The 16886-nt window shown below is 37.3% G+C and overlaps 1 long non-coding RNA gene across 4 annotated transcripts in view; it reads left to right on the top strand.

Annotated features, from left to right (window-relative positions):
* Positions 1 to 565: 565 nt before the first annotated feature.
* LOC133275539 (uncharacterized) overlaps positions 566 to 16886 on the top strand; it is a 60916-nt gene continuing 44595 nt past the window's right edge. Inside the window, exon 1 of one of the 4 annotated variants that reach the window (XR_009745581.1) lies at positions 566 to 1118. This is a non-coding gene — a long non-coding RNA (uncharacterized LOC133275539). The remainder of the gene's footprint in view (positions 1119 to 16886) is intronic. The other 3 variants (XR_009745579.1, XR_009745578.1, XR_009745580.1) reach the window with 3 other exon arrangements.

The raw sequence follows: 16886 nt of genomic DNA, 5'->3' as shown, positions 1-16886 counted from the left end.
GGACTACTTGGGAAAGGTCTTTTTAATGAGGGTTAATTGGAGAAGTATGTCACACATGACTGAGTACCGTTTCAAATAACTGCTCATGCTGGCATAACTAAATCAGGCAAATGACAGAACACCAAAATAGGGAACACTCAATCTTCTTCCCTCCTATTTAATCTTTATAATTTCATTATTCTCAAAATATCCAAATATCTGACATTATAGATTTTTATTGAATTTATTGCTTCTTTTAAAATATTATGAGCACATCAGTATATTCCCCAGTGACCCAATAGTTCTATTAAATATATTTTCTATTGTCATTCAAATTATTAGTCTATGCTAATTGGAACTGCTGGATTTGTTTGTCCGGCTTCTGTGATGCAAAAGCTCCAGTTATGTGATCCTGATAAAGCCCTTTCTGGGCTTAAAAAAACAAAAAAGTCTAGAAAGGAGAAAATAACCACACTTTAGCCAGCCAGAATAGAGTTATTCCTGCAAAAATCATTGTACAACCTGTAGCACTGCATTACTTAAAAAGTCAAGTCCCTAGCCCTGAACGAAGTCACTTCAGTTTCTCTGCGCTGCCCAAGTTAACTGCAAGCATTTCCTGACACCCAGAGCGCAGGCAGAAAAAGGAAAAACGTCGACTTGAGAAAAGCACAGCTTCCAATCCCCACCCACCAGCTTCAGTCAAAGGGATGACTTCAGTCCCTTTCTTAACTAATCCTGTCACTGTAAAATCCTACAGTCATTCTTCCACACATAAAGGGAAAACGGACTCACTAGGAGGACTTAGACTCTTTCAGCTTGAACTGTTAGCCAATGGTGGAAATGCAAGAATGCTGAAGTTGTGCCTTCGGAGCCAATAGAGTGGATTTGTGTGTCCCACATGACTGTGTTTCCCCTGTCTTTCACATGGGCAGTATTTAGTTCAATTCAGAACTGCAGATAGTATAGCGTGCAGAGCAGCAATGGGATGTCTGAGCACAAGTGGCTGACTTCCAGGCGACTTCAGGAAGCGCATTTGTAATATTTCTCCTGAATTAAACTGGGATTCTGCACTCTTGACATCCTCCGACCCTCCTTGTCTCTGCAGAAGGAGACAGCGACCTGCACAGCACAGCAAAACTGTGAGTACGGAGTCTATTTTTATTTTTACCCAGAAAAACAAATCTCTTCAAATTGTTAAAATGCTGTCTGCAACTGAACTGATGGTTACTTTTTCTGATGAGACAAACAAGTAGCTAAAGTGTTATTCAAATTCAGACAGAATTTTTGCATTCTTCAATGAAAAAAAAAAAAGAAAAAGGAAAAAAAAAAGAAAAAAGAGAAAAAAAAGAGTTATCCTCCAGGGCAGTGCCTGCATGCACACTGCATGCCACACTGCTTCCTGACATAGCCAGCATGCTGCTTTGTTCATAAAGAAAAACAAAGACAAAAAGCCCGACACACGTATGTTGTTCACTTTTATTTGTACTCTGTGTCTAATCAGGCCTGATCTGTCCCCAAGGGGCAAAAAATAAAGGCAAACTTTAACTCTGCCAGCAAGGGCAGCCCAGACTTTCCAGACATCTGACAGTTATTATAATTAGCTATGAAAGACAGCGAAGACACTTTGGGGCAAATAGCTCTTACATTTGGAACAATGAAGTCGAGCAAGGTTCCCATCCCACCCCTTCCACGGGGGGAGGGGGAGAGGCGAGCCAACGGAGGGGAGTGTTAGGAAAGGGTTATGGCTGGACTGAAAAAACACAACTAACATAATATCTGGACTCACTCAGCACAAGGAGAGGCTTTTTGATAAGCAACTTTACCTCTCGATAGCAGCTTGCATTCACTTGGATTCCTGGCAGGGTGGGAAAGGGTGTGGGGTTCTTGGCAGCATAACGTCAGAAGGTCGGGGTGGAAGGGGCAGCGGGGGCAGAAAGAAGAGAATATCTATAACAAGAGACATTGCAATTGCTTCCCAGAGCTTTGCTGGCCAGATCTCCTTAAGCCCAAGTTGCTTTCTGGGCAAGATTTACGAGAGTTCTCAAACAGAAGCAACAGACAAAGCAGAGTTGTTTGGTTTTATTTTTCTTCCTTCTTCTCAGGAAAAAAAATTGAACCCAAATGGATAACTGTGTAATAAGAAGCACTAATTTGCATTTTTGTTCAGTTTCTCTGCCCCCACATGTTCATGAGACCTTTAATAAGATCTCACCCCACCCCCCACCCCCCCCCCCCCCCCGACTGCATGCTTCTTCCCACCCCACCTTCCCCTACCAAAAGTTAGATTCTGAAAACTACCATCAGAAGGGAAAAAGCAAAGACAATAGAAATCTGACTCTGTCCTGGCTGGGCTGGATCTCTAATAGAGCATGAAGTAAAAACAGTTGCTAAGTGAAAGATGAGCAGAATGCTTTAAAAAAAAAATAAAAAAATGAAAAGAAAATAAGTGCAATAAGGAGAAATTGCTGAAAGACTCCAGACGCTACTAATTATGGCTTAAATAAATCTTCCTGGACAGATGTTTGCTTGCTCCCACTGCGGGAAAAGGAACGTTAAAAGAACCCCCCCCCCCCCTTTTCTTTTTTTTTTAAAGAATTTGACATGAATGTCTTACCTTTTTAAAAAAAAAAAAAAAATACACCATTTTATTCTTTGTCTGCCCTCCTGTTATCTCCCCCTCCCCCAACCACCGCCCACTGTGAGCTGAGACACCTGAAGGCTAGACACAATGATCAACAGAGCACTGCGCTCGCCTGTCTGGATTCCAGCCAGATTTCTTTTTTTTTTCCCCTTCACAATCAAGGAGCCTGCACGCAATGCATGGCAAGCCCCTCACTCTGCTATGTGCAGATCAGACAGAAGTCTGAACCGCGTTGCAGAAAGATTAAAGGCAAACACATGCCTTTCTTCCTTATGTCGGCCAAGCTCGGTTTCAACTTGATTGTGATTTGCAAGAAAATATGAAATAAGAAACTTTGCAAACATAGATAGGCACCTTATTGTAAAAAACATGTGCGTGTGTGCACACACGTTCTAACACGGTGTAAATAAGGGCATCCACTGTTCCCCATTTTACAGTGGTTTACACTCTAGCTGTACAGTCAATGCAGTATTTTATGTTAAGTTCATGCATCACTTACATAATTTGCCATGTAGCTCAAATACTACGAACAGATTTTGTGTATGTACAGATTACACTACAGGCAAATAGATGGTGTACACAGACCTACATCTAAAAGGCAGTCAAACTGAAATATTTAAATATATTTGGGTTTAGAGAGATTAGCAAGATCTCCTAGACAGTTTTGTGGCAGTTTTAAACAAGACAGTAGTAAAATGCTTCACAAGTAGGTTGTCTTCAAGCCACAGAAGGGGAGCGTAGCAGGGGACTAGCTAGCTGGCCTCACAAGCCTCCTCCGCCTTCCTGTTGCCACAGCCCAGAGAAATGCTGACTGGCCCAGTGCCATAAAGTTGTTCTTGGGAATGCAGTACTCCCCAAAATAGTTGCTCTCCGTTTGGTGTGGCTATGGGTGGGGTTAGCAGAAGCATACAGGGAAAAGGGAGATTCAAAGCATTTATTCTATTTAATTTTTAAATGTATGGTGTGCAGACCTATTTTCTAAAAGTTCTTTGAAACTGCATTGTCTTTTGGTACAAAGTATGGCATGATGCACATGGCAATTATTTTCTGCTTTTCACTATGTATTTTGGGCAAAAAAAGACTCAAAAGGAAAAACATGTTTTAAACACATGCATACGTACACTGCTTCTAATTTAGCCCTGGAAAGGCTTAAACTATATTTTAGTCACATTAACAGGTATTGTAATACAAAGATAGGCTTTGTTTTGTTTTGATATATAAAACAAAAATGTATTGCTTATAAGCAATATTAAAAAAAGGAAACCAGTATAAGTGTCCCATAAATTTAGTCTTAGAAAGAACTTCCTTCCAAATAGCAGTAGAAACATACAAACAAAAGGTTACATGTGGTGGCAACAATATCCACAGGCAAGGTAAATATACTAGAAAAGAGATTTCAGAGAAGTGGATGGAATGAATTTTCTGCTGTCAAATTTGTATTTATGGATTGTTTGGGGTTTTTTAAACAACAGATTTATCACTTTTCTGAAGGAACATTTACATACCTTGAATGAAATATACAAGCAAACTTAGTGCAGTGGTCATATGATAAGTATATACTTGCAAGTTACATGTATATGCATATACACATGTTCACTAGTATTAACATGCTAAATTCCTTTCTACTTTTGCTGGCATATTATTCTTGAAAAACAAAATTTGTCACTTATGTTTCACAAATGTGTTTCAAAATAATGCCTGCAGCTACATTTTGAAGTGCTGACACTGAAGTGTATTTTCTTAAAGGTAATGACAATAACCAACCATATATTTTTATCCATTTCCTAAGACTGAAATCCTATGCAAATCAATTCCTCTAAACTTTAGAAGTCATATACATCCTTTTATTATAAGGGATTTCAACTGGCAACTTATTTATTGTTTACCAGTGCAAAAGCAACAACTAATCACATAAAAGCATTAGACCTGAGTATACGAATACAGGGCCCTTGCCTTCATGTTTAGTTCAACACTCTCCCCTTCTTCCAGTAATGTCTCTTGGGTTTCGTGAATGCTGGGAGTTCAACAGTTTTGGCTTAAGTAGATAGGAGATATAAATGCCCAGTGTTTTTTGCAAATACGATATTATCCTCCAGCTGCTGTTTTCCAGGCACCCGAGATTTGGAGCTGTGTGTTTTAGCTTTTTATACAAACAGTTTATTCATCTAAATGTGAAAAATTCTGACCTGTGTTTTTGTGCTGACTTATTTAAACTTTCAAATAGTTGATGTTGAGACAAAGCAATCATAGAAGTTTATGCATATTTTTGACTCCTTTCCCTAAGAAATTTATGTCTGTTACAGCTCATCTCTTAAGTCTATGGCCTTCAATTGGTTGTGCAAACTCGATGGTGTTACTTGCAGAAACCTCAAGTTCCAATTTCTGTTTTTAAACTCTTCTCTCCCCTCTTCCCCCATACTTCCTCTGTTGCATCTGCTTGTTTGAGCTTTTCCTAGTCTAAGCAGAAGTGTAACTTTTAGCCATAAGAATAAAGAGCTCAGGATTACTTCCAAAACTTTCAGAAAACTGGTTGTTTCACCTATACCTTTACACAGCAGAAGTAATTTGAGAGCCTACCAGAAACATCCTCGGTCTCAATAAGGTAACAGGTCCAAATAAGCTCATGTAATTACAGATAGGAAGAGAACCGTGCATTGCATTTTTATAGATAAAAAGCACAGAGTGCTTTAATGTAAACAGATTTCTCTGCGATATTTTGCCAAACTGCTGCAAAGCTCAAACTACAGTTGAGTCAAAATGACTTTCAGCATGGTACAGTTAGACCAGATGGCCACGTGTTCTTTTCTTATTTAGATGAGACTTTTCCTTTCAATAACATCTTTCTTCCTGACCTGCTTAAAAATTCCAGCGAATGAAATCAGCACAGGATTTTCAATTCTAATTGACCATGTGCAGAGGAAGGGCCAGTAGAGAAATCAGTAGGGCCATTGTAAGGCACACTGCATCAATCTCCCCTTTGTCCTGAATCTTTTCTAGCATGAGCTAAAATAATTAAGATTATTTCATTTATATTATTTGTACAGAAGTAAATCTAGTCATGTTCCGGCAAAAATCATTGCAAGTTCCTTTTTTTACAAACACATGTAACGAGGAATATGTATGTCTATTACACACCAGATAAACAGGTACCCAGCATCATTAACAATCAAATATTTAAAAAAGAAAAACAAAAAAACATACCAAAACTCAAGAAGAGTGAACAAAAGAAGGAAAAGTGTGGGTTCATTAAAGCATGAACTGCTTTGCCTTTTCTAATGAAGTCAGAAAGTCTGAAATAAAAAAAGCCTAAAAACCAGAATTATTTTTTTCACTGTCCAAAATGCTCACCCTTAAAGTGTCTGTAATCTTCAATCTATTACTTTGCCTGCATAGATTTTACACACACCACCCACACTATGTGGGATGGTGAACATGGTCTCACTTGTTTCTGTGTGATCTAGATGCAAAGTACAGATTGTAAATACTGTATATATCACACACAAACACCTATAGAAATATGAACACAGATGACATCATTACAGTCTTACCTTACTATTTTATTTGGATTTAGTGAGATTATCTGTGAAGCGACATAACAATATTGAGATTTAACAAGTAGTGTATGCTAAAGATGCACAAGGTCCTATCCACATGTTTACATAGCTCACGGATAAGGTAAGTGGGTAAAATGAATCCTTTAAAGGAAAAGTTGGGGGGGGATCAATTGAAAGCAATACAGAGCAAATTGGGTTGGGTTTTGGCTTGGTTTGAGTTGTTTGCTTTCTGGTTTGTTGTGGGTTTTTGTTTGGGGAGGGGGGTTGATTGGCTTTTTTTTTCTTTTTACACGAGGAAATAACTTAGTAACAGATTTATTATTCCTGTACTATTTTGAACAATTCCAGCTACCATTCACAGTTTAATTTTGAGGGCCTGATGGTTTCAGATTGTAACTAGAAGCCTGAATCAAGAAAGAACCAAACAGCTCTAAAAAATAATTTCTGAAATATAATTATGGAAATGTTTTCACTAAGGTAGCCTTCTTCAGTTTAATCAATTATTTTTTTTCTGAAAAAAAACAGGTTTTTATTAAAACCCTGATCAGTTTTTAAATGTAAGGTGAAAAACAATCCAGAATAAAATGCAGTGGGTAGCATGGCCTTTGCTGTATGTCAAGCATCCAGTCCAAGTTACACATGCATGAAGAAACATGCCTGAGAATATAAAACAAAGCACAGACTTTGGAACTGGCCAGGCAGACATGGTAAAAGGTCTGGTTTCAGCTCTCTAGTAAGATGTTTTGTTGCCTTGGGCAAATCATTTAACTGCCTGACTTCTCATCTACGTCATATTAGTACAATTCAAGTTTTGAATTTGTGATTATTATTGCGAGTTCAGCATTGAAATACCACAGCAAAGGGTACTAGAGACACCTCAGATGCTTGAAAAGACTATAAAATCCCAGACAGAACAATAGCATTTTTGTTGCTGTTGTTGCTATTAATTGGGTTATATTTTGTGCAATATTTCTATAACTAGACAAAATACAATGACTTGCTCAAGAGGTTCATATAACTCAATTCTAGTTCAAGTTCAAGTTTTTCCATGTACTCGAACACTGACTTTTTATTTAACATGCAACAAAACATGAGAATCAAAATAAGTGGAAGATACTACTGCCTGTAAAGATGCTCTATATTCAAATTAAGGGCTAAGACTAAGTCATGCAAGGCCTAACACTAAGAGGCTAACTTTTGTAGAGTAATAACTTGTTTAACAGACTGTTCCATGGTACCAGTGAGACTAACTGCAGACTGAAGTGCTGCACTGCATGACCAGGAATACCAAGCCTGAGCCTTACGTAGACATTTACTACCTCTAGTATTTGTGCACTAAGGATTTGATCTTGTTCACAGCATTGATCATATTTTCACTTAGAAAGCCTGAAGGCCACCTAGAGAATCACTTCCATGCTCAAAGTTCAGCACATGTGTGAAGCATCATGTTGAAATAGGTTTTTGATTTCTAGAGAATCCTATGCTACCCAGCATTTGCTGGGTACTGGCCATTTTGCTGGTGGTCATTATATTGCACTCCCAGTTTCACCTTTCTGTTTCTCTTGACAATTCTTTGATTCCCCCCATTAGACAGACTGAGTTAGAAACCCTTGGGCAGCAACTCTAAAAATCACAGGAACAGAGACCAGTGGGCCTGAAACAATGAGATTTCACAGAATATTTTGAGGCTGCCATTTTGTGACTACCTGAAGTGATAGTATCACACAAATGGACCCAAAAACTTCCTTTTCCTTCAATGAGCAAATACAGGGGGTCGCTGTGCAAAAGAAGAAAAGCAATTTCTCTGCTGAATGTTTCTATTAAACAATGCTCATGCACAGTACGAAATACATACTCAGACGCTCAGCTACGCTGTGTCAGTGCTGTTCAGGAGTTCAGAAAATTAATTAAGGCAGTGTGACAGATCTGCTGGTCATCTCGGCAGGTTTGCAGAAGCGTAGGGGTAGTGAGATGCAGGAAAAAAGAAAATATCCTCCGTGGAAGTATGGCCTCATAGTGCTTCTCAGAACAAGGAGAGGAAGTCAGCAAAAAGCACATGGTTACGTGCAATTGATGGACTGTATTTCATCAGCCTATTTTTACTGTCAAGGCTCCAGAATATATTAGGACTCTATCCAGTCTCTTAAGCTATTGGATGGGGATGATGAGATCAGATAAAATGATTAAAATCAGCTTGGTTTCATGATTTCAGATACTAAGAGTAATAGGTACAAAACAGTTACATGATAAAAGTACAAACACATCTTTGTGTCTTACCTCTGCATTTTTCCAGTTTATAGGAATTGATAAGTTTTGTTTGGGTTTTTTATTTAGCAAACCTCCAAAATGGCAAGCAAGATTATTTTCTGAAGCATCCCTTTTGAAACTGGTTTCACTCATTCAAAATAAAAAAAGCTCAGAAGATACTGTAAAAATAAATTTTATGTTGCATCCCCTGTGATATTTTATATAAAGTCTGTGGTTAAGCAGCTTTAAAATCCCCAATGTATTTAAGTTGTTTACAGAGTTTGATGACTGCCTTTTATTTAGAAATAAAAATCTGATTATTTTCCATAATGTCTTATCCATGCAATGAACTTGTGTTACTGCTTTCAAGCTTTATTTTTTAGTTGATGTGAAGCCACTTTTCTAAGAGAATAATTTGCATAAAAGTATTTTAAAAGCTGGAGCAGTGTAATGAATGACAACAGCGAAGAAAAGCCGTCCCCAGGGCAGAGAAAGGGTTAAAATTTCAGATCTTCATGTAAGACTTAAAAATGAGAGTTAAAAATGGGATGGGGCGGAGAGCTAAGCTGCTGGTGACTTGAGTGTATTTATGGATTACTATGTCTTGAAAAGAAGAAAACCAGAGTTGTAAGATGACACTGCAGGGGTTGTCTGGACTTCTCACCGAGTGTAAAGTCTGTTTAGTCAGTGTCTTAATGCCTAATGCTGACCTTTGCCCTCTTCACTCCTCCCTGCTCCAGGTGCAACAATTTAGCAAGTGCTTTAGCATTACTGGGAAGTTTGTGCAGGTTTCACATGCTGCAAAGTGCGCAGAGCATTTTGTGCAAGGCAGCATCCGTTACACCCACCCAATATCAAGGCTTAGCACATTTGTATTATCCTAAGTACACAATGACTTGCTTTCCCCGTTTTCCCTTATTAGTTATTACTCCATTAAAGTAATAAAACCAAAAGAGTCTTTGAAAGGGTATTCGATTGGCATAATTCTATACGACAAGATACAAGATTAAGCTCATGTCACATACTCCCCAGCACCATGAATTATAGCAGGAATAGGCAACGTGTGCCAGCAACGCTATTGATCTCTCAGATTAATTCTCTTTGCTATGGAAATGGGAGACAAAACCAGAACCCATTGCTACAAAATAGCCAACGAATTTCAGCTCATTTTCCTCCAAATAAATTTATGGTTTTGTAGTTATTCATTATATTAGGACTGATAGAAATTTTAAAGCAAAACAGTTTTACCGACTAATATTATAAAGAGCTAAATTACACAATGTCTGTATAATTTCAATTTTTATAAAAATGAGTGTAGCAAAATGCATATTAAATATGAGATGCTGTAAATTCTCCAGTTGTCAGCGATGCAGATAATATAAAAGCACATGCATGTTTAATGTTTATTCATTCATGTCTTATATTTAGGCGGTGGTTGCTAAGATTTCTGAGGGCTTGCAATTTGACATTCCTGGGGAGAAAGTATACATAGGTACCATCATCTCTGAGACCATTTCAGGTTTCATGTTGTTTCCAGAAAGCTTACATGGACATTCCTCGTTGCTGTGGGCAAGGAATCCATTTTTCCTATTCATATTATGCTGTGGGACTGATGGCTTCTTAAGATGTGGACCCAGCGTTAAAGATCCATAAGTTTTCTACTGCATGATACAGTGTACTAAAATGCACCACCGTATAAAACTTGCTGGAAATAGAAGACTGTCCACTGCTGCACTTTGTGATTTATTCCAGCTAAGTCTGCCTTAAAAATATTTAGAAATTATGATTTAGACACTTAAAAGCTTTAAATAGCTGATGTCTCCCACATTCCTTCCTCACTGAGCTATGCTGCAAAATATTCATTAAGCTGAAGGAAAAGCACAGTGGAAAAGGAACGGTTTAAGAGGTGAACAGCAGCAGGAGTAGGCACAGGTCAAAGGATCAAAATATTCTGGGAAGTGCCCTGAAACAGTTCTCTTATACTACTTCATTTCATTTATAACATTTGGGCTACAAAAGAATAGAGAAAAAACATATAAACTGTTGTTTATTGCATGATAAACTATTTCTAGAGCTGGGTAGCTTTATCTCAGCACAAAGAGAGCCCCTGTTCACAGTGCAGCTGCTAAGAACTCATCAACACCCCTTGTTTAAGAGTAGGGTACATAAGAAGTCAAAACTTGAAAGCAACCTGAAATGTTATTATTGTAGTAAGCTATGCAACTGGATTTGATTTCTAGCCAGACTGTATCCCTTTGCTCCTGACACTGTTTACAAGACATATTTAGTGCAGGTGGTACTCTCCTTAATTTCACTGAAGGTCAAGTGTACTTGTCATAACTACTTTTTGCACAGCTGAGAATTCAACTACTGTAGACTGAAAACAGACATTGTTTTTGTGAAGGAAACACATAGTACTGAAGAGCTGGACTTGAGATAAAAAGAATTAATTTTTCACACTGTTTTCTCCTACTATCTCATCAAGATCATAACTTCTGAGCTTGCTGTGTATCCGTAGAAGCAGTCATTGGGGCACTTACAAAAGCTTCAGAATCCTTTGCCTGGATGAAGTGGTTTCATTTGTCTTGCTTTAGGTGGCTACTATGAATCTTTTTCAGGACTGCAACCTGAGATTATGCTCTTGTAATGCTTGTAAATGACTGATTTTAAAATTATTTGTAAGTATAAAATAGACTGAAATTTGAATTAGTCAAGTTTCTAACTTAAGCAGAAAAAAAAATAGATAACCAAAAATCTAAATTCATTTAGTATCCTGCTATTTTGCAACAGCAAAGTCACATCTTTCAGAGACTACTCATGTAAAGCTTATTCTCTGTAAATTCTAAACTGATGTTACAATTGTTACCGTACCAAATCCTCAGAAAAAATAGCAGGGTAAAACACTATACTTGTCCTGATTCATTTGCCCTTAATAATTAACAGTTCCTGTCTACATGCAGTAAGCGCATTTAAAATACAGGAAATTGTCTATGGAACCTGCTTTTTCTGTTAATACATATTTCCCTTTTCTGACTTAAAACTGTTCCTAATGCTTTCCCTATGCGTTTCACCTGAAGAAAGGAAATTAAAGAAAACTATCTTTGAGTTGTGCTTGGTTTTAAAGGGTTTTTTTCCATGTTAGTTGAAAAAAAGCCATTAAAAAAACCCCAACCAAATCCAGGTGTCTCCTGTAATTCTATACTACTTTGGTCTTGCATAACACAAATTTTCTTCCAGTAAACGACTCCTAATATATCACAGATATGGAAGAGATGAAAACCTTCCTTCCAGATCTGTGTACTGCCAGAATCGGCACCCAGGTGTGCTCCAAAGCATCAGTTCACCAAATTCTAAAACTAGAGACAGATTCCCCTGTGAAATCCATTTGCTGGTGAGCTGCTGCTTACCCATCTCCTCTACCCCCATCCAACCTTTTTCAATCACTCTGCCCTGAATCACCATATTCCTCTGCAAAGAGTAAGGAGTAAAGATGTAAAAATTGGAACTGCCTGCCATAAATATGGACACTTACTCTAGATAGGAATAGATGGGTTGTTTTCCTTTTTTGTTCTTTTCTTTTTGGGGGGATTTTACTTAAAAGCATAAATGCAAGTAAAATGCAAATAAAACAGTGCCTTTTGTAGGGCAGTTAATTTTCAGAGATGGATAAATATTGATATTCAACTGACACAATGAAATGTAGATTCAAAGTCCTAATCTTTCTTGTTAGTGGAAACCCCAAATAACCAACTTGCAATCTGATTAGCGTCAGTTTTCCTGCTTGCAAAATTAGAGCCAAGTTTCCTCAAAACACAGAATAGTACGGTAAAGCAAGCATTTTCTCATGAAATTTCACTGAGGGAAAACATGGGGCATCATTATTTCAATTTGTGGGATTCACTGAACATTTGTTTCTAAACCCAAGCTTCCTCTTTCCTCATTTCATCAGTGACTCATGAACTTTATTTTTTCAATTGAAATTGTTTAAGTTATGATTATTTTAAAGGTAAATCCACATTTTTATTCTGCAAATCATGAAAAAAAAAAAGGAAGAAATTCCCACTAACCATTATTCTCTGCCAGTTTTGTACTTATATTGGGGGAATAAAGTTTACATAACTTCATTTAGAGAATCATTCATCATGATTATTCTCTCAGTACCAATATTCCAGCTGATTTTTTCAGGCTCAGTTGCAAAATGTTGGTAAATTAAGACCTTCTCCATGGGAAAAAAAAAAAGGATTGAAATCTATTGGTCATGTTAATGAAGGAAGTGAAACCTGAGTTACTCAAAAAGCTGATAAAGTTCATGACCTTTTCAAAGCAGAATTCAGAAGTATTTTTCTGAAAGACTGGTTTAAATTTGTAAAAAACAAATTCCTGAACTTTAAGAAAGAAATAGCTCAAAGGAAACAAGGACGAACACTGAAATATCAAGTTCATTAATATATCTTGGTTGCATAACAGTTTAAGTTGGTTCTACAAGGGAGGTAACACACCTGTACCCATGCAGGTCATGTTGGAGCAACTAACACAGGGGATTACATTTAGAGTCATCCTATCAAGCTTCAATGGCTTAGGACTCCAACATGCGTTTCCAGCACACTCCTGGTGGAGGGAAACTGATGCCTTGCATGAGCAGGTTTATGAGAATATCAAGGCCATTGAGATTACTTTTCTGAATTCACAAATTATTTGTTGTACTAAGACCTAGCTCTCTACCCTGTTCTACTCCAGTGCTTCTTTCATTACACAATGCTTATGTCCACTCCTTTTCTTCTCTTCTTTGGAATTTACGCAGAAGAGACAGCAATAATTCCCTGCTGGATGCCCTCAGGATTCACTGCATGCTTTGGACATCGCAAAAGGACAGCAGACAGTCAAGAAAATTTGGGACTTTCATAGGAGAGGGAGTTGTGGCCTTTGGCTACAAGATCTTAATGAGCTTCCTACTCCTTTTTTCCTTAGCTCTCTACAGCAGGAGGTGGCAAGCATAACGAAGGCTAGAATTGTTCATATCTCTCTGCCAAAGATTTCTCATCCATTACTTTTAAGTTTAGAAACTTAACTTGGCTGGCATTTCTTCTACCACGCATGTAAAATAAGTGAGGTTAACATAGCATGAAGGAGAAATGTGGGAGAGACCTACTTCTCAATTGTTCTGTTTGAAAACTCATAACTTCAGTTTGTGACTAGCAACAAGACTCACTAAAAAAAGGCATTCTGCATTGAAAGATAGTGGGCATTCTTCATTATATGAGAATATTTCTGAATGAAGACCTCCTGTATTGTTTTCCATTTCCTTAAGAAGGCCTCAGACTGTACCAGCTGTCTAAACATATTTACAGTCTCTCCAAACTGCTGCAAGCCCACTGTAGTGGAATTTGTGCAAGGGTCAAAGGTAGCATGACTGAAGAGGTTTTCTTTTGGTTTGTTTTTAAGACACAAGATAGCCATGCATTTTCTGCAAACATAGCTACACATACAGCTGGCTCACTACAGAAACATTTGTTAATCCAATGTAGACATAAAACCTCTCTGAATCACTACTAACTGCTTGGCATACCTTTTTCTTTTTTTTTTTTTAATTCGGTGCTACTTTCTGCAGCTTACATTTGACTGATTTAGTCAAATTTTTATCTCTCAGTGTACTTGCCCAGTTACATTCACTTTTACTTACTCATTTAAGTTTTGGGGAAAAGAAAAAAAAAAAGAAATATTTTGATCCCATAATAAATCCACATCTGAAGCCAGGAAAAGCAGATAAGTACTAAATAAACAATGAAGTATATTTATCACCTGAATCAGTTTCTCAAGGTTTGACAGTTAATATCTTTTCTGAAATTGCTATTTGGACAATCCCTCCCCCATCTTCCAGAAAAGACATCTGGCTAGTACTGAATGGAGTTTAGTGTTTGAACATCCCATCTGGTTTCATCATGTTAACACATGATTCCAAGTCATTCAAGAAGTATGAACAATGGATATTGTATTCCACATAGTGCCATGTGGATTTAATCTTTAAAGGATGGTGGCACTGTAGAATCAAACTTTTTAGTTAAAAGTCAAAACATTTCGCATACTGAAAACTTACTTCTCATAGCCTCAGAAACTTCTCATATATTACCCTACCCCAAGAACAACAAGCAGACCATGTCTTCCTCACAGTGTCATTTCCATTCTTACTTATCATAGTACCTATCTTAATAAATCAAGAACACATTTCCTAAACATGGCAGTGAAAAGCAACATTAAGATAGACTTTTTAACGAGAATACTATTTTCATCCTCAGATTACTTCCAGATTGCTTAAAAACATACTCAGAAGTTTGCTATGAGGCAAGTGGAAGTTGGGCACCTTTGCCTCCAGAGCTACCAACTCTACCTTTCACTGAGATTAACAAAATCTATAGCCACTTTTCAAAATAGATGCTAAGTAAACATTTTCTTCAACAGACCATCACTAATCTGTTTTAATGATGCTGAATGAACATTCAATTTCTCTATCCTCTTGAACAAAAACATAACCAAATTTCAGTTATTAACATTTCCTATTCAAACACTTCTTTTAAATTTTTATCTTCATAAGGATTATTAACCCATTGGGCTGTAACACTGATCTTAACGTATATTTCTGTATTAAATGAATTATCCCTAGAAGGAACAAATATTCAATAAGTAGCTTGTTAAGAAAAGTTAATAATACTGATTTCAGACTGAAAGAAAATCACAGAAACTTCAAATGTAGAGCAGGTATTTTCTAGCTGTCCTTTAAGCCACCTAATATATTTGTTTCATTTGAGATCCTGGGAAAGCAAATGGATTTTGCCAGCTAGGGCAAGAAGATGGGGGAAAAAAAAAAATAAATAGGTTTGTTTGTATGCTTTTAGTGGAAAGAAGCAGGGCAAGTATACTTGAAAATTTATACACTTGTGATCATGTCCTTTTGCTGAATCTCAGCTCATTTTATTTTTGAGTTAAGATTCTAAAAGATTTGATTTCTCAGAAACCGCTGAAACTGAACCAGAAAGAGGGACTAATTTATCCTCAAAATTGTTAGGCCAGAATAAGATCTGTGCAACAAGACCTTATAGCTTTGTCTGATGAAAAAGAGACAAAGAATTCTGTAAAGACTGATAAAGAAGATTGAATTACACCATCCAACTTTTTCTGAGCTCTGTTGAACTCTATCCTTTCTTTAGTGTCATCTTAATTACCAGCCAGCTCACAGGGTGAAGTCAGATAAAAATGGGCAAGAAAAGCAAAGTGGCTCTCATTACATTAGTATTTTCACACCAATACCTTAATCAAGCATATTCAAGAGGCTACTGATGATACCTAAAAGCTCACTTTGCATTGTCTGGAAAACTTGTTTACCCACTATGTTACTTCAGTTGACAGAACTATCAGGACTGTATTGGGAAACAGAAGGCATGAAGGAGGAAGAGATTTACTCCAGATTATGGAAACAAATGAGTTCCTTGTGGAAGGAACTGGATATGTTCACAGCAAAGCTGGGTTGAAGGTTAGCTATACCAGGTGAAGATTTTACTTAAACTTACAGAGATCATATAGACTGATAAATTGGTGGATTGTAAGGATTCGACAGTGCCACCGCTAGTTGATTGCAGCAGGAAAAATACTGAACTCCCTAATTTGTAAAGAACTATAAATTGCAAGACTGGAATAGAGATGACCAAACGGATTTTTTTTAACAATATTCCACTGTTCCTATCATCTCCAGTGATTAAATCGGAGATAAATTAGTGACTATGTTTATTCAGTACCACCTTGGATTTAGAGAACTGAGAATTGTTCATTCCATTTGGCAATACTTCTATCAATACTTTTCAAGTAATACTGGTTGAGTACTCGGCAGATTTACACAAGCTATAGCAGACAGTCTGTGTTAGAAAGTCTGGGGGGTCTGTTTGCTTAATTCAGGTACTCTGTCTAGAAAGACATTGCTTTACTCAAAATCTATTCATTCAGTTCCTTCCAGGCACAAAGCCTCCAAAAATGCACAGTACTTTTCTGCCTCTAATTAACATCAAAAGTATTAGCTACCTCCAGCATCTGGAACACCTGAATTACTACAAGCACTTGTCTTGCACTGAAGAAAAAAGGGAATGAAATAAGGGAGCTCAGGAAACCAAAGTCCTGAAGTGAGTCTGCCCGAATATACTTTTATGAGATCTTACATTTCTGTAGCCTTAAGACATTAAAAGCATGATTTTGCTTAGGAAAAAAGAAAACAAAAAAATCCCTGTCTTCTAGAATTTAGGCAGTTGGTTAAATCTTGTTGGCTTCATACAAGCATTTTGCACAGCTTGACTTTTTATAGTGGAAATGCCTGACTTCTTGGACAAGATCTAGAGTTACAGTTGGTTCTACTCATGATCAGTTTCACTTAAGATGTAGCAAGAGAAATTTGAAGAGGTAACAAGATCTTCCAAAGGAGATAG

This window comes from Pezoporus flaviventris, unplaced genomic scaffold (assembly GCF_033815535.1).
Source record: "Pezoporus flaviventris isolate CSIRO_AGI_PZ_B2104156 unplaced genomic scaffold, CSIRO_AGI_Pfla_v1 ptg000040l, whole genome shotgun sequence".
Lineage (NCBI taxonomy): Eukaryota > Metazoa > Chordata > Aves > Psittaciformes > Psittacidae > Pezoporus > Pezoporus flaviventris.
Note: the sequence above shows the minus strand (reverse complement) of the source record. Positions and strands in the feature narration are given on the sequence as shown.